This window comes from Sus scrofa, chromosome 9 (genome assembly GCF_054392235.1).
Source record: "Sus scrofa isolate SSC_HxYL_T2T_F1_AM1 chromosome 9, Sscrofa_HxYL_maternal_Yorkshire_Landrace_v2.0, whole genome shotgun sequence".
Taxonomy (NCBI): Eukaryota; Metazoa; Chordata; class Mammalia; order Artiodactyla; family Suidae; genus Sus; species Sus scrofa.
In genome coordinates, this window is record NC_139391.1 from 77,441,573 (window position 1) to 77,460,348 (window position 18,776).

The 18,776-nt window shown below is 41.6% G+C and overlaps 1 long non-coding RNA gene across 1 annotated transcript in view; it reads right to left on the bottom strand.

Annotated features, from left to right (window-relative positions):
• LOC102161391 (uncharacterized) overlaps positions 1-18,776 on the bottom strand; it is a 150,699-nt gene that overhangs the window by 2,656 nt on the left and 129,267 nt on the right. Inside the window, exon 3 of the long non-coding RNA XR_014815786.1 lies at positions 1,091-4,406. This is a non-coding gene — a long non-coding RNA (uncharacterized LOC102161391). The remainder of the gene's footprint in view (positions 1-1,090; positions 4,407-18,776) is intronic.

Sequence of the window (18,776 nt, forward strand, 5' to 3'; positions counted from 1 at the left end):
TTACAAATCCCCTAAACGGGAGTAATGCCAGAGGGTAAGACTCTGACGTTAGCAACCCAGAGCGGGGTCTGGATTTCAAATGTGAATTATATTGGGGTCTCTCTCATTTAACCCTCTGGATTTTCAACACTGAATAGGAATGAAGACTTCTGGAAAAACATTAGGAGGATTCCCTAGCGTTTTCATTAGACATGAGGAGAGAAGAGCTGGGTTTTAACTTTTTTTTTTTTTTTTGGCTAAAACTAAATATGCTAAATTAAATTAATCAGCTCTCATTAATAAAATGAGATAAATGAATTACAATAGTACACATAGAACCAGGGTACTCAAAATGAGAAATACTGGAGGATCACAGAAACCCTTCAAAGATGCCATGAAGCATAACTTTGGGAGATGTGACGTATCTGTAAACTACCAAAAACATCAGTGGCTGCCAGCCTCCCATGAGGCAGTGGGAAATGGGGGAGGGGGGCAGGAGGGTCAAAGGTAGTGTGCACTGATTCTGAGGGGCTCTGGCGAAAAACAGAAATTCCGAGAACTGCTGATGCAAAGGCATTATTAAAACCTGTCTAGAGGAACAGACTATTGCTTCCATGCTTTTACTTTCTACCACATCAGCCCATGTGCATGGTTTTAAGGTCCTCCCTAAGGAAAGGAACATTTAGGCAGTTGGAACCAGAGAGTCCGGGATTAGAAGCTTGGCTCCACCATGTGACCTTGGACTAGGTTCTTAAACTTTCAAATCCCTGGTTTCCCTCACTCATAAAGCAGGAATACTATTACCCGCCACAATAAGTTTGTGTGAGAATTAAAACCCCCCACCACATTCATTTTGCATTTAGCGGACACTTAACAAACACTAGTACACAATCAGTATCCCTTTGGGGAAATCACACTGCCTATTCTTTCCCTCTTAGGGACAACCGACCCTCAGACTGACATGCCAATCTTTTTAACTGGATTGAAACATCCACCTAATGCAGAAGGAGCAACCCTAAAACAGAGCACGCCTACAATTATCTTGGGCTTTGACAAAACCACCACTGTCCCTGGGTGTGTGAGGAATGGAGGCAAGAGAGCGTTGTCTCACCTGAGACCCCTCTCTCCTCTCCAGATCTCATCCCAGTGCTGCGCAGTCTCCTCCATCTGTTCCTCATCGTCTTCCTCACTCCTCTCTCAACACATGGCTCTGTTCTTCTCTTTTCCATGGCTTTGCTGTGGCCGAAGGGCTGCCTCATTCTGCCCCTTAAATCTGTATCCCACACTTGCTGACATTTGTCTCAAAAGCCCTACACTCCCGCTGCCTCCCTGCGAGGTCCCCTCCCTTGACCCCACCTCCATGATCACTGGCTCCTACTTACTTCTCCAGCTGTTATCCTGTTTGTCATCTTCTCAATCTCCTCCCTACACTTCAGTCTGGCCTTTTCAGCCTAGCAGAAGTTTCCTTAGATGACACCACCTTTCCTACCTCATAGTCTCTCCTTAGAAATTCCCATCTCCACCACCCTTTTAAAATTTTATTTAATTTTTAAAAAATTCTCAGGGATGTTTCCTCAGCTTCTTATTCTTTGATACTCACAGGCTTCCTTGAGAACCATTTTCCTCCTGCTTTCTTAACCCTACCCATGGGCTGTCAGACCCCTGGACCACCCAGTTCCTAGACTTCTGTCCTCCATTGTTTCCTACTGAGGTTCCCCAGGATGATGGACTCCTGCAAAGTGGGGTCTGTGGCTTTTATTTCTTCATCTCTAAATCCTAGCCCAGAGTCAGGGAACAAGAAGCGCTGGTTGTGGTGGTGGGGTGGGGGTGGGGGGTTAAGGGAGGGAAAGGATTGGAAGTTTGGGACTGGCAGATGCAAAGTAATAAACCATAATGGAAAAGAATGTGAAAAAGGATATATATGTATAATTGAATTGCTTTGCTATAGCAGACATTAACACAATATTGTAAATCAACCATGCTTCAATGAAACTTTTTAAGAGGGACAGGCCCTGAAGCATGGCAGATGAATGTCTCTACCTTTGGGTTGCACCATCCTCACCTCGCCTCCCTCGACACAGGAACACATAGAATGGTTGATAGAAAGCACGTGAAGTTGAATTACTCTGACCCACCTGGGTTCATGCTGACCAGGAAGAGCTATGAGATTCAGGCAAGGAAGCTTCAACATGATTTAGGCAAAACACAAAACTGATGTAAGAATTTTGAGCAGAGAAGATGGCTCTTGGAGCAGTGAGAGGATTGAAGTCGTGTGCAAGGAAGAAAACTGGAGTCAGGGAAGCCAAGTTCAAGGCCCCTGCCAGTGCCAAAAAGAACCAGGGTGATAGTTAGGAATGGGAAAACGAGAGAGAGAATTCAAAGGAAACATATCACAGGATTGGGTTAGTAACAAAATAAACAGAATAATGAAAAGAGTTAACATGTTCATAGCCACCAGGGTAACAGAGCACTTTACATAAGTTAACCTATTTAAATCTCCTATTTATCTCCATTTTGCATACAATGAAACTGAGGTACAGGACCAAACTTCTGAGGCATTGCGTGCAAAATATCACAATAATTACTAATATAACACTAATTTTCTCCATGATAGATTAAAGAAAGATGGCAAAAGGAGATGGCTTGGTGAAGGCTTAGCAGTTCTACTTCTGAATTTGAGATGACAGCCAAATGAAAATATCCAGTGGTCACAGAGAATGGAGAGTCTTTCACTTTTGCCTGGTACATCTTAATGCCCAGCCACCATCCTGGAGAAACCCACTGCTGTTTTCATATGCCATTCAGCTTTCCCCCTTTCCTCTCTGCAGGAGCAGTTGCCTGGGTTGCTCAGAAGGCCCCTGTGCTTTGGTATAATTCTCTGCTTTGGCCAGCGTGATCATTTTCGAGCAAGATGCCCACGTTTTCATTTGGAGTGGGCCTGCAAATTCTGGGCCTGCCTCTCTGCTGGAACATCTGGGATGGACATTCCAGATGTGGGCACTCACTTCAGGCCTCCTTCACCTTCAGGGGATGTTTGCTCCTTTCACTGCTTCTGTGAAACTGTTCTTTCCCACATCATCATTGATGCAGTCAGCGGCAGCTTTTTCTTCATTGTCAAGTTTTGCACTTTTTTTTGGGGGGGGGGTCTTTTTAGGGCCACACCCGTGGTATATGGAAGTTCCCAGGCTAGGGACTGAATGGGAGCTGTAGCTGCCAGCCTACACCACAGCCACAGCAACTCAGGATCCGAGCCACATCTGCAACCTACACCATGCTCACGGCAATGACCGATCCTTAACCCACTGAGCAAGGCCAGGGATTAAACCTGAATCCTCACGGATACTAGTTGGGTTTATTACTGTTAAGCCAGGATGGGAACTCCAAGCTTGGAGCTTCCAATGCTGCTTTTGCATCTTTTCTCAACATACTCTCCAATCTTAGCTGTTGGGACCCATGATCTCTGCCACTTCTTGATTTGATATTCTTTTGTTGCGCATTGCCAGCGTTTCCTCTGGGTCCTGCCCCACACCTGGCGGTATCTGCAAAGACTCAATCAGCGACTGAATTGTTCTTCTGTAAGTTCATTTACTCCCATATAACATATCAGAGCTTCCCCTATGGTATGTATATAAAAATGGATTGCCATCATCTTTGTCGTAGTTACTGCCTGGACCCTAACCACAAACCCGACCTGATTCACTCTCATTTTATCTACCTGTTCTGGATTTTCCACCTGTTGACCTCATAACTCTTCAAATTGATGGCCTCTTCTCTTTCTGTTGGACTTCACCTTTGACTTCTCTATTCATCCATGCCACAAGGCATTCCCCAGTTCCAACTGTTTTAGGTCACCCTGGGAAATGCTTGGCTTAACCCAGCCCTGTTCCCTGGCCTTTCATCTTGACCAGGTGCTGAAGGCTGATGCTCCTATCGAGTTTGTCTTAGCTCTGCTCGTGTCCTCTCCCCTACCTCTGCACATCTGTCTGACGCTGAAGCCAAACAAGACTGACATTGAGTTCTGCATGGCAGAGCCACCTGACCCACCTTGCTCCTGACCATGTCTTTGCTTTCTTGAGTAGCCCACTACTTCTAGGCAGTGCTAGTCTATTTCCCTAGTCGGTTCTCTGGCTTGCTTTCCCAAAGATTATTTCCTATCTTCTTTTGTCCTCTCAAATCTCCAGCACGTTCTTCCCCTCCTCAATGTCATTATGACCTCTTTGCTTTTTATTTCACTGAGAAAATAGAAGTAATCAAGGGAGAAATTCCATACACTTCATGCTTAGTCTTCTTGAACTGCTTTTTCCACTGTCTCCAGGACTCCACTGTGCTGCTTTTCTTCTCTCGTGGCCACTCTGATTCGCTCTCCTGGCTGGTAATTTTTCTTCTTCCCAACCTCTAGGTTGGTATGTGGCAGTCCATTTGGGTTGCTGTAACAAAAGTACCATAGATTGGGTGGCTGAAGCAACAAACAATTCTTTCTCATAATTTGAGAGGGAGTGAAGATCAGGGAGCCACCATGTTGGGTTCTTGGTGAAGACCTTCTTCCTGGTTTAGAGACGGTCATTTGCTGACTGTCTCCTCACATGACAGAGAGCAGTGAGACAAGCAAGCTCCCTCATGTTTCTTCTTCTCATAACAGCACTAATCCCTTCATGAGGGCTCTACTTTTATGACCTAATTACCTCCCAGAGATCCCATCTCCAGATGCCATTGCACTGGGGTTGAGGGTTACAACATACACATTTGGGGAGGATGCCAACATGGAGTCCATAATTGTGTTCTGAGGATTAATTCTTACACCTCCTTTCTCCTCTCTTCACTCTCACTCTGAGTCACCTCATCTAGTGCCATGACTTTAAATATCGTTTGCTTACGGATCCTCCAAAATTTATATCTTCATTCATATTTTTTGGCCGCACCTTTTAAGTTTCTTGTGCCAGGCATTGAACCAGTGCCCAAGCAGCTACCTAAGCTGCTGCAGTGACAATGCTGGATCCTTAACCTGCTGCACCACAAGAGAATTCCATTTAGATACACCTTTTTAATTCTATCTATCTGACATCTTTCTGCACAAATGTGTCAAAATTAACACATCCAAAAGTGAATTCTTCATTTTCCTCCCCAGTCCAACCCCCCCACCCCAGTTTTCTCCACCTTAGTAAATAAAAAGCTGCATTCTTCTGTTTCCTTAGTCCAAAACCTAGCAACCCAGAATGACCCTGTTCTCTTATTCACACCCTATATGCATCCCCATCAGTAAATCCTGCCAGCCCTACAGTCACACTCCAAGCACTAGAGCAACAATTATCATCTGTCACCTGGTCTCTTGCAAGAGCCTCCCAACTGGTCTTCCTGCGACTATCCTTGCCCCTCTGCCTTTTCCACACAGGGTCAATGTGATGCTTTGAAAGTTGAAGTTAGATCATATTCCTGTTCAGCATCAAGACCCTCCAGTATCATCCTGTTTCTCTCAGAATAAACTCTAAGTCCCTTCCGTGGTTTACAAACGGTCCAGAGTCTTGCCCTACTTCATCCATGGGCTGCTTCTTCTCATCACTCCCTGTCTTGTTTCCTCTGCTGCAACCACACTGGCCTTCTCGCTGTTCCTCAAACCCACCAAGCATGTTTATGCCTCTGAGCCTTGAGCATAAGCAACTTGCTGTTCTCTCTGGCTGAAATGCTCTTCACCCAGACATCTGCATGGCTGTCTGTCTCACTTCCTTCAGGTCTCACTCAAGTCATCAGAGGGACCTTCTCTGACTACCCTGCATGAATTACACCTACTCCAGTCTCTTTCTACCCATCTTACTTCACTTTATTATTCTTTCTTAACACTTCTCATCTGACACAGTATAGGTTTGTTTATTTGTTCATTATCATTCTCCACCCTACCTCCCAGAATGTAATCCCCAGAAGAGTGGGAACTTTGTTTTGTATACTCTTGTATCACTGAAATAATCACTTGGCACATAGTGGGCACTGAATAAATATTTGTTCAATGAATAAATAAACTTTCCTCCTATTACCCAGGCTTGCAACTAGCCAGCCCTTGGCTGGATTTATTAATCAAGCATACTTATTTAGAATAATAACTATCTATAATATATACCTAAGAGTGCAAACCTCCTAAACATAGGTATTTTATATCCAACTAATATTCTGCTTGGGGTCTTCAAGTGGGAGTTTTCATAAAGGCGTCACTTTATGGTAATTTGATTCACATACTGTAGATTAAATTATATCTAAAATTTCTAAGACAGTAAAGTCAGGATATTCAATTGATTGAGATTATCTCTTATACTGGACTGTGTGTGTAACAAATGCAGACGTTGTTCAAAATATTTTTCTCACCTCACATAAAGAGTGGGAAGCGGTTTGGAAGGCAGAAGTGGCCAGATTCACAACCCACCAGCTTCTTTCCTATCATCTTATTTCTGCAGGTTCTTGCACACCTGATGAGGGCCAGTCAGGGGGAGCATAGTGCCTAAGAGGAGGGGCGCTAGAGCCAGGTTTGTTGGTTCAAATCCAGCCTCTGCCACCTGTTAGCCTTGTGTCCTTGGATAAGTTACTTAACTTCTCTGGGTTTCTTTCTTTCTTTTTTTTTTTTTTTTTTTGTCTTTTTTTGCTATTTCTTGGGCCGCTCCCGCAGCATAATGAAGTTCCCAGGCTAGGGGTCGAATTGGAGCTGTAGCCACCGGCCTAAGCCAGAGCCATAGCAACGTGGGATCTGAACAGTGTCTGCAACCCACACCACAGCTCACGGCAACGCCAGATCTTTAACCTGCTGAGCAAGGGCAGGGACCGAACCCGCAACCTCATGGTTCTTAGTCGGATTCGTTAGCCACTGTGCCATGACGGGAACTCCTGAGTTTCTTTATCTGAGTTAAGACTCTCTGCTTCTAGGGTTGTCCTGGGGATTTCACAGGTTAATTCATGTAAAGCACTTACAGGATTGGCACATAGAACATGTGTGTTAGAGATGATTATTACTAATATTCCTCCTGATAAAACAGCTGTCATGTCTTAGAGTTTTAGTGTCCTTGTTCCTGGGCACCTGGCCCAGGATTTACTCCACAGTACTCTGTGTCCAATTGGTACAGCCACCACACCCTTGGAGCCTTGCTACTCGTGTCATTATGTGCTCTGTCTTTTCCCTTCCTTTCCTCCATCACTCCCTCCCTCCCTCTTTCCCTCTCTCCCTCCCTTCCTTCCTCCCTTTCTCTCCCTCTTCTTGCTTTTCCTTTCCTTCCCTCCTTCAGGTCTCACTCAAGTCATCAGAGAGACCTGATAATATACACTTCCCCTCCTTTTTCCTTCTCATAATTTTCTGCCTTTCCTTGCTTTACTACTTCCTCTCTCCCACACCGCACAGTCTGTTCTACATTAGCTCTCTCTTTCCTCTCCTCCATTCCTCTGCTGTTTCTTTCTGCTCTCATTCACAGAGTAAGCGTTCCAGAAGGAAGGGACCTGTCATGTCACCAGGCAGAGTCCACAGAAGCAAATCTTTCAGAGCTCTCACTTCCTGGGTAGAATTTTGCTCTTTCAAGCAGCCCCTGCTTTAGAGATCAGAGGCCCTTTAGCAAAGGCAGTTTGCTACTCAGGTTAATCAGAAATGCCATCTCAGCACTTTTAACCCATGTGTGGGTTATACCAGCAGCATCCAGGGCTTTAGAAAACATTGACTTGTCTTATCAACAATCATGGGCTAACCGTAAAATCAGCCATAACCAATTGTATTGCTTGCTGCTCCTAGGGGGCATCAATGAAATAATGTGGTCGCTTTGGTGCCTAATACAGTTAGATTCCAGCGATGGTGAGAATGTAGGAAGGAATGAAAGACATGTTCGGTGGAAACATTTTTTTTTTCCTTTCTCCTATTAGATTAGAGACTCCATGAGTGAAGGGCCCAGGCCTGCTGTATTTTCAATGTATACAACGAGTACCCAGCTTAGTGCCTTACTCACAATACATGTTCCATAAACAAACTCTCCCTGAATTTTTCCTTCTCAAGAATTAGACAAACGTGGTCAACAATTCTGAGTACACAAAGAAGAAAAACATGAATAAGGACAGTGCTTTATGTGACTGTCATTCAGGTAGCTTTGTAAAACATAAAAGTCTAAGCAATAAATTGTCACACCAGTAAAAATATTTTATCATAAATCTCTATAGTTCTATGAATTTTTGTAGCATCTCTTTATGGGAATTACTACGAAAAAGTATAGTGCTATGGAAACATATTTGAATTCTATAACTTATTACTCTATTATTTGGGGAACTAGTGCCTACTGTTGTACCATATATATCATATACCTTGAAGACCTTTTTGCTGAATAAATGCATGAATGATTAAATGGATGAAGTTATACCCGCATACATTCAGAATGTTTGAATGTACCCAAACATTATGGGTACAAATACCCAAATAATCACTACCCAAATAATCTATATGGGTTGATATTAGAACATAAAATCAAGTAAGTCAAAATTATATTAAATCTAATGTTATCTTTTATGATTTGAAAGGCACCTCAAGATCTTTAGGTTACAAAATTTAAAGACATCAACTAGTCACCCCCAAATATAACTTAATCTTTTTGGTCTACCAGTATTTTACCAAGCCTTTAAAAGCAATATGCTTTTTCAAGTTGTCTAGTCATATGGATTCTGAATAAAAAGCAATTTTATACTCTGGTTGGAAAGACTTAAAGAGGCTACATTACATGAGAAAGACAATATAACACTAAACTAAAAGTGATTAAAATGATTGTACTTTAATTTTTCTTTAATACATTTGTATCTCATCATATTACATTTCTTGACCAAAATGGTTTGTACATCTCTGTTGCTTGAGCAGGAGGAAATCATTATAATGAAAAGAGTTATTGAAAATGGTCCATGTTGTGTAATTCCCAGGATAAATGGGCTGAGTAGCAAATATTTCTGTTGTGAACTGTTTTATACTGAAATGTGCATTATTAAACCCATTTGTTGAACACATTGAAAGATCGAATATCTTCCTAACCCGACACTGGAAAATGTTTATTCACCATTCTTCTCCTTCCTCTGCTCAGATCTTGTTAGATATTGTTTCTGGGTTTTCTGGAATCTATCCACATTAGAGGGGGAAAAAAAATCATAGACGAAGAAACCAGAAAAACAGAATTTACAGCTTATAAACACATATTTTAAACAAGATCATAAGAAATTTAAAATAGTACACATAATAGAAATAGCATGTGGGAAACCATATAGAACAATGTGGTGGGTGACTATTTTTTTACACACTATCATCAAGACCCTATATTTATGAAGAACACAAAGTACAATGATCATCAGGATATAAGACGTCGAATGTAGTGAAAGAATGCTAGTGATCAGGATGGTTTTGGGGCGATGTCATGCACCTTTGATTGTTTAAGTATGTTATTTTACATATACTGTGTATTTAAATAATATACACTTAGCTATTGACCTTTAAAACACTGTGTATGCAATCAAATTGCTTTAATTTCATTTAGAATAATTACATGTGGCCCGATTCCATGTTCCAATTATCTCCCCCAAAAAAGCCTCTGTTGAAAATTCAATGGAACCCCCAAAGACTGAGGGAATTAACAGCAGCTGGACTGGAAGGAACAGAAAGCAGCCTTCCTTTCTGATGACCCTTTTCTTTCTTTTCCAGTAACGCTACTTATCTAGAGTTGGATTGGAAGTAGGACATCTAGATGTAGATTCATTTACTGACTCCGTTCACTCCATAAATATCCATTAAGTGCCTAGCATGTACCAGCTTGGCACTAAGCACACGGATATAAGAATTTGTTAATATGGCCTTGAACTTCTGATCGCACAGTTAAAAATCTAGAGGTGGAAGTCAGATAAATGTAGTAAAAGTGTCTTTGAAGCAGACGGAAATCAAGGGAAGTTTAGTGGAGAGATGTGGAAGGGATATAGGAGGCCAGTTATATTTGATCCTTCAGGAAGTCTTTGCCGTGAATGATCCTGGGAAGATACAGGAGGCCTTGAGGTCCATAGAATTATGTGCATAGAGCCATTAGAGGACTATTCCCAGCAATGAATCAGGGGTTTTTTGTTGGCATTCCTGGCACTGTAGAAGTGAGCAAGAGTGTGTTACAGGAAGCTGGAGAACTCCCAGATTTTCTCCAGCAATATTCTTGAGCCTAAAGAGAAAAACTGGACAGTATGCATGGTGTGGGTTTGCCCACTCATGTGGTGGGTCACGAGAATGTGACCAGAGCCTCACTGTCAGAGAAGGCAGTAACAGGGGCTGAGCAGCGTGTTCCTGGATAGGTTAAACTACAAAGGATTTAGTGTTGACTGAACTTGGTGAGCAGAAAGCAAGGCGGGACACTGGAAGGGGCAGGAATACCGTAGTGGATATGGGGGGTTGTGTGTGAAGAACAAACATTCCTAGTGCCTGTAATGGTTAAATTCAGGGAGTGATCTTGCTGGTGCTTGGCTGAAGTAGGGTGAAGTTGGAGGACTGAAGTAATAAGATCATGGGACTCTACAGTTAAGGATGGAGCTCAAGCATGAATTTTGAAGATGTCTTCAAAGATGTCTTTGAAGATGTCCATTTCTGATGGATCTCTGGCATGAAATTTGAAGATGTCAAAAGTGATGATGAGGTCTGAGGATGTGCAGGAAAATCATAGGCCAGGTGTTATGTTCATCTAGAAAGGTGGAAGTAGGTCTCACAGGAGTTCAGTAAACAACAGCTGTGGTGCACTTAAGATAGTGGAATACAGGCTGATGTCAATTTTATTTTATTTTATTTTTTTGGTTTGTTTTGGTCTTTTTAGGGCCACACCTGCAGCATATGAAAGTTTTCAGGCCAGGGGTCGAATCAGAGCTATAGCCAGGGCATGCACCACAGCTCACAGCAATGCTGGATCCTTAATCCACTGAGCATGGCCAGGGACTGAACCCACATCCTCATGGATTCTAGTTGGATTCGTTTCCACTGAGCCATGATGGGAACTCCTGATGTGAATTTTAAACAAGGAGGAAAAAGAAGTGGACAGTTGAGTAGTCCAAAAGTTTAAAGTATGAGCTTGTAAATTATTAGAGGAAAACCCCATAATATATGGATGTCTTCAACTTGTTTGGAAGACATCCATATACCATATGTAATCAGACAACCACTTTTTTTTCTAGATTCAAATAAATGTTAATTTGCTTTATTTTATTATCACTGTAGATACTGTCTCTGATAATAAAACGATGTTATATTTTATATTCTTCTTTGATTTCTTTCTGACACTGCTTTTGCAGTATTTCTTCATAGTCCCCCAACTTTAAAAATGTCAAATAGTAGAAGAATATGCTTTCCCAAATATCAGATACCTTAGGCTTTTTACATACATCCAGAATGAGGTCCAATTGGTGGAGTCACTAGAGAGCATGCTTTTTAATGATTTTTATTTTTTCCATTATAGCTGATTTACAATGTTCTGTCAATTTTCTACTGTAGAGCAAAGCAAGCCAGTCACACATACATATATACATTCTTTTTCTCACATTATCCTCCATCATGGAGAGCATGCTATTTTTCAAAGTAATCCCCTGTATCTAAAAGGAAAATATTCTACTTTTTCTTCCTGAATGCCATTATTTATTTAATCTTACTTACAGTCATAGTCTTGAGCTAGTTTTTGAAACCACCATTATATTAAGTATGTAAAATACAGCTGATGTGATTACTGAAATGTGTCACCTTTTGCATTAGAATATACAACACAAGTTTTTATGAGTTTCTTGACAAAGGAATAGTAGACTGAGAACTTTACAGACACACTAGTATATCTGTAGATATTCTGATTATTGCAAAGCCAGTTTTTTGCATGGATGGCTACCTAATTTATTGACAAAGCATAGCAAATGCTATTTAAATTATAATAAAATCCCTTCCAGGGAAATTCTTTAGTAGGGACACTTTTTGGTTCTCGTTGACCAACACTTGTCCTTTACAGTTCTGTGCTAAGAGGCAGGTGTTCTTACATTGATTAGGCTTTTTGTCATTACTTTAACCTTTCTGTGAAGATGTTGATAATTCAAAAGATTTCACAGCAACAATACTGTTTGTGCTTTATCGCTCAGACAAACGAACTCTATTCATTCATTGCGATGAACATATTACTTTTCATTCCTGATTTAAGTAAATCAAGTCCATGGGATTCCAAAGTAAGATATTACCACTTTCCTACTTTCCTTCCTGCAGTATTAATTCTATTTTGGAAGGTGGTCATCTTGCCTGCTGGATCCTTCTCATAGTCTGACTCTGTTTAATATGAGATCAAAGGGCTTTCATTTTCTGTATCAATTAGGCTGGCTGTCTTGTCTCAATGAGATTAAGTAGTCTCTGGAGACTAGTGACACCAGAGCAGCAGCAGATGAGCTGATGGTTAGCACACAATATGGTTGTCTTAATTCTTTCTAAATGATAGTTGGTCTGGTCTGATGTCTTTCTTTTATGATTGTGTCTGGGGCTCATTTGTTCAGGGCAATCATGCAGCACACACCAGACTGATAATCAGTGGTTTGAGTCTCTAAAAAAGGCTGGTGAGACCTGTCAATGCTCTCGAAAGCTTAGCAGATTTCTCACACTAAGGAAAGGTCCAGATTGTTCGTTTCTTTCTTTGATTTTTTTTTTTTTTGTACAACATGATGTACCAGAATATTTAACTCCAAGTAAAATTAAAATCCTATACCCAGAATTTACCCCAAAGTTGCTTAAAGGGACCGTTATCAAAAACATTTGCTGAGCCTCTGGCGAAGCTAGGCAAGCCTGGGGGGAATCCTGCTACACAGAGACTCTTCTGTATCTGAAGGTTTATGGTGTGAATGTTCCACAGTCCTATTGAACCCCTTCTCTTGAGATAAGACTTGGATTCTCTCACTGGAGAAAGTGAAGCAGTGTCTTTAAAGGGGTAAACAAGACACTGCTATGCATTAACAACATTCTCTCTCAGTATATTCACTCTCACTTCACTTTCAGAGATTTCCTCGCCAGCTGCTTCTTCAAGAAAAAAGACGTCCTCAGGCATAAACTCACTGAGTTTGCCTTCCTCACCATCTTCAGACTTCTCTAAGCTAACCCCAATTCTTTCCCTCTTCCTTGTTACCCCAGAAGAAAAATCTGGACCCCTTTCTAAGTCTCAGCTTTCAATCTGTGCCCCCAAGACCTGGCTTCCTCAGCATCTCCCCTCCTCTTATGTTCTTGACCTCTCCTTTCTTTTCTGGGTACACATGTGCTCAAGACTCCACCAGACATTAGAGAAATTAAAAAAAAAAAAAGCGACAAAAACAACTACTCTTTCTTTAGCTCCACTTCCTTTTTTTTCTGGGCTAATGCCTTACATTTCACCTTTTCATCATTATCAGATTCTTAAGAAAGACTCCATGACTTATTGCTGTTCATTAGATCCCATGCTCTTTTTAATCCAGGATCATCTGACTTCTGCCCGACCCTGCTGCTCTCACCAACCAAGGAACACAGTCCAATTCTCCTCTTACCTACCTCTCTTTTCCATTTGCCAGTAACAGTCTCTCTGACAGGAAAGTATCATCTCTTCTGAGCTCTGTCTCATTTCCTTCTCTTGGTTCCCCTCGTATATCCTTCTAAATGTTCTGCCTCTTCCTCTGTTTCCTGTCCCCCTGTCCATCCTTTAGAAGCTGGGGTTCTCTAAGGTGTCTTTCTCTTCCTTCTCTCCACCCCTTCCTCCTCACCCCCAGGCAATCTCATGCTTCGGATTGACTTCCTCCAGCTATAAACCTGCACCTCAAGGAATTCTCCTTGAGGCACCTCAAAAATTCAACCCACAGGAAAGAGCTGCCATGGTACCACCCTACGGATGGCTCACACACATTTCTCTTCCCATTCCCCCTAGCCCATCAGGACCCCATCATCCTTTCAGATGCCCTAGAAGGAACTGTGACCCTCTTTCTTATCTACTTACTTCCTCTCAGTTCTGCCTCCCGAGAAGCCTTCTTCTGCCCCTTCATTCTTCATTCTATTGCTTCAGTCTAGCTCAGAACTCATCACCTCACACCTGGAAGGCTGCATCTAGGCTTTTCCTTCAGCATATTTCTATAACTATATCTGATCCTGTCACTACCAGGATTAGAGACTTTAAGTTCCAGCTGCCAAAGTCCAAATTCCTTAGTGTGGCCTGTGATCCCCTTCAGAATATGACCAGGTCTAGCTTTCTAATTACTCTCTGGTCCTTCACCCCTGTATGCCTTTACACACTCCAGAACGTCACCCTTCTGCACCTTCACAGCTAGGATTAAGGTGATCCTCTTCTCTGAAATGTTCATTTTTCACCTCTCCTCCTTTCTGCCTGGGAAATCTCAATTCCTCCTTCCATGTGGACTCTAGTGTCACCTCCTTTCTTTTTTTTCGGGGGTTGGAGGGCACATATGGAAGTTCTTGGGCCACAGATCAAATCTTAGCTGCAGCTATGACCTATGCCACAGCTGCAGCAAAGCCGAATCCTTAACCCGCAGTGGGAACTCCCCAGTGTCACCTCCTTTCTAGTGCATAGTCTTCACTGATCACTGCCCTCACTCCAACCCCACACTTTCAAAAAAGTAATTGTTCTACCTTTGGTGTTTCCAGAGCATTTTATGTGTGCTTCTACCTAAAGTCTTGTCTCATTGTCACATCGATATTTTTCTCTTCATCTGCCTTCCCCGCCAGACTACCAGCTCCTCCAAAGCCATGTTCAATCTCCTCTGTGCTGAAGATGCTCTCCAAGTTCTGGCTCTGTCTTCAAGATGAAATAGAAAACCTCAGCCGACTGCCTTAGGAAGCATTCACAGTCAGTCCTCTGTCCTCACTCCCACAATTTTTTTTTTTTCCTCTTTTTGGCTGCCCCAGGCATATGGAATTCCTGGACCAGGGATCAGATCTGATCCACGGTTATGACCTACACCACAGCTGTGGCAATGCCATATCCTTTAACCCACTGTGCCGGGCTGGGATTGAAACTGCATCCTGGTGCTACAGAAATGCTGCTGATCCTGTTTCACTCCTAGTTTTTTCTATTCATGTTTCCCTATTACAGCACACACACACACACACACACACACACACACACACACACACACACACACACACATATTTTTGTCTTTTGTCTTTTTAGGGCTGCACCCACAGTCTATGGAGAGTCCCAGTCTAAGGGTCGAATTGGAGCTATAGCTGCCGGCCTATGCCACAACCACAGCAACACTGGATCCTTAACCCACTGAGCGAGGCCAGGGATTGAACCCACGTCCTCATGGTTGCTAGCTAGGGTTGTTAACCACTGAGCCATGACAGGAACTCCATTATATTGATGCTATATGTTTACTTTTCCATCTCTTCCCAGGAGACAAAGACTATCTCAAGAGCAGGGACCTCATCTTATTCATCATCATTGCCACCCAAGTGGTTATTAGCACAGTGCCTAGAACACAACAGGTACCAAATACACGTTTGTTGGGTGAACTGTCAACCCCCAACCCTTTATTATTTGTATTTGAGCTATTTTTAGATGGCAAATGGTGCCTTTGTTTTGAACAGCTATATAGAATACATTTTATTAAGTGCTTATTAAGTTACTACCAACATTCACCCACAATGATCACTCCCTGCACAGGAATTGAAAAATCTCATTTGCTAGAGAAGGAGCATATTAACTTGGTAGAAAACAATCCTGATTCATGGGAAACAGCCTGAGAGAGTGAGTGCTGAATTGAAAGGAAAGGAGTGGACACACAGAGTGATATACAATGCTTACTCATGGCATTGGAATGCCAATAAATGTGTACCATCCCGCACCCTGGGTTTTTTGTTTTTGGTTTGTTTGTTTTTAAATTATCAACCCCATCTGTTAGAAAAGAGAAAATCAAAAAGAAGGCAATTGAAATTGCTTAACAAATTTATGCTAAAAATAAAGATGAAAAGGATGCTGAAAATCCCCTTTGTCCCAAGAACCATAGTGTTTCTATAGACTGTCTTCCTACTGGTGTTTCCCTCATAATCCCCAAATTATGGGATAGAAGAAAATGAGATCATATTCATAATCAGCTGAGGTAGACGAACTGGGGAAAAGTTATCAGGGAAGCAAAGATCAGAAGAATCAGCTCTTCTCTCTTCCCTCCATTCCCCTACCCTTGTAGATTTGCACAGATCATGCACATTCACTGTACAAAAATCAATCCACAGGGATAAGCGCCACCTCCCTCCCCAGGTATAAAGTGGAATATTGATCTGAGTGAGTCTGGTTTCAGAGTTATCAGCCATGGGCTAACAAACTGGGAGTTATTTTTGTGAACTCTTCATTGCCAATTTGGTTTAGGTGCCTTGCATCATTAATAATATAAATTAGTAATTATATTAAATAATCTACATTTTCTTTTAGCCCAGTGAGTCCTCTCAAAATAGGGTTGTTTTCAGCTAACCAAGTACAGCTACTATCACTGTATTTTTCCCTTTTTTCTTTCTTTTTTTTTTTTTCTCTTGAGTCATGTTGTGCTGTGTTGTGTTATGGGTATTTCCCAATATTGTCAACCCATGTACATACATTTTCACTTAGCCCATATCCTGCTTCCTACACTCTTCTAAGCTTTCTTTATGAATCACTCAAAATTTTACATGTTCCAGAAATTACACATTTATTTTTCAGAATCTAGCAGCCACTCTTCCTCCCCTATTTGAAATATTTTTAACATCCCTCCTAAATGAACTCATCATTGCTCATCCTAGTTTGCATAATTATAGTTGGCTCTTAATGATGAGCCAGAGAAAAAGTAAGGGAAAAAAGTAATTATCAAGACTTTTTACCCTTTTCCCCTTGCTCATCTTTTTAAATTTTTTTTTTTGGCAGAGGCTGGGTATCTGAGGGCAGTTCTCCCATAGGGAGAAGGCACGGGCTGTGGGAGCCATCAACAGCTTGTTAATTCTCTATTGGGCAGTGGCTCATTTAAAATGTGTTAGGCAGGTTGGGATTTGAGATTGGAGAAACCAGGGTAGAAAGCAATTTGTTTGCATTAGAAAAAACCGACATGGAGATAGATGCCCCAGCTCAGAGAGATGACCCAGGCCTGCCTGACGATTTTGCATTTGGGGGTTTTTAACAACTTTGGAAGGATGAAGAAAGCACTCCAGCATACTAGAATTGGGAAGAGGTGATTCAACTTTAAAAAGAATAAATTCAGTTTCATCAATGAGATGAAATTTGGGGATTTACATAAAGAGGTAGTTTACACTAAAATTCTAAGAAACAACCTGGGAATGAAAACTTAAGTGATTACTGTGGGTAGATGTGATATTTGGGAACTTATAAGTGTCCTTTTCAATATATAATATAAGTAAGTATATATGTATAATCAAAATATATTTAAATAGATAATTAGGGTTTTTAAAAAATTCAGACAATACAAACGGGTGAATAATGAAAAATAAATCTTCCTCCTTCCCTTTCGTCCTTGTTCAGTCTCCCTTCCCTCCTCCCTCCCCCTAGTTTCCCTTGCTGGACAAAACCACTGTTACCTAGTTGTTATTTATCCTTTGCGAGAAATTCTGTGCATTTACAAACATATTGTGAGTTACTCTTTTTTTCACACTCTATACACTGTCTGTGCCTTGCTTTCCCCATTTATCAATGTGTCTTAGAGATCTTTGCTTCTGAGGCTACAGAGAGCTGCCTGATGAGTTATGATCACGGGGGAACTTGAGGAGCTGTTCCTATCTGAGGTTGGCTGCACTCTTCTGCTGTTACAAAACCATACTGCATTAGAACTGAGCAGAAAGAACAACACAAAAACCTCCAAATGGGAGGGTTGGAGGCAAGTGGGAAAGAGTGAATTCTTGCTCTCCCATGAACCAAACCTCTTTTGGTTCTGGTTCTTTGTATGCTGTACTGCCATACAGAAAGAGGGGAGAATGCACAGGAGCTCCATGAGAGGGCCGCTTACTGTTATCTCCCTGTTAGGCTGGCACATTTCCATTCTATGGAGTCATCCTATCATCCCAGGTCTTATATGGCAGTAGAGGTACCTATCAGGAATACACCTGAGTTATCTGAGGCAAGAACTACAATGTGGAAAGGGCACTGGGTTTGGGTCATGAGAACTTGGTGCAAACCTCAGCTCTATCTTCTACTAGTGTGATCATTAGAAGCCATCTTAGCATCTCTGAGCCTTATTATTTTGGTGTTTTTTTTTTTTTTCCTTCTGTAAAATGGGGATAACAGTACTAACCTTATGTTCTGAGGATATAATGAGATAATGCTTATGAAGTGATTATGTAAGCCAAGTGGTTCTCAAACTTCAGAGAGTGTCTAATTCAGAAGGTCTGGAGTGGAGCTTGAGAATCTACATTTCTAATAAATTTACATATGAAGCTGATGTTGGTCTGGGGGCCAGAATCTGAGAAACACTGATATAAACCATAAAGGAGTGATATAGGTGGTGTCATTATTTTTGTCATTATAGTTATTCTCCTAGAAAGAACACTATCTTTACATATGTCCTTAGAGAAATGAGAGAGGTCTCTAATCATCTTTGAATTAAAGTGAAAACGCTGTTGGCCAATCACATACAATGAAAACCACAGAAATTTCTAAAGAGATTGAACTTGTTGGGGGGGTGATATTAAACACATAATTATGTACACTTTGAGTTGATCTAAATGTTCATGCACCTCTGAATTTGCTGGTAAACAGCACTTGACAGGAAGTGGAAGTACAAAAATAAACAAGAAAGGCTCATCTCGTGGCACTGCTGCC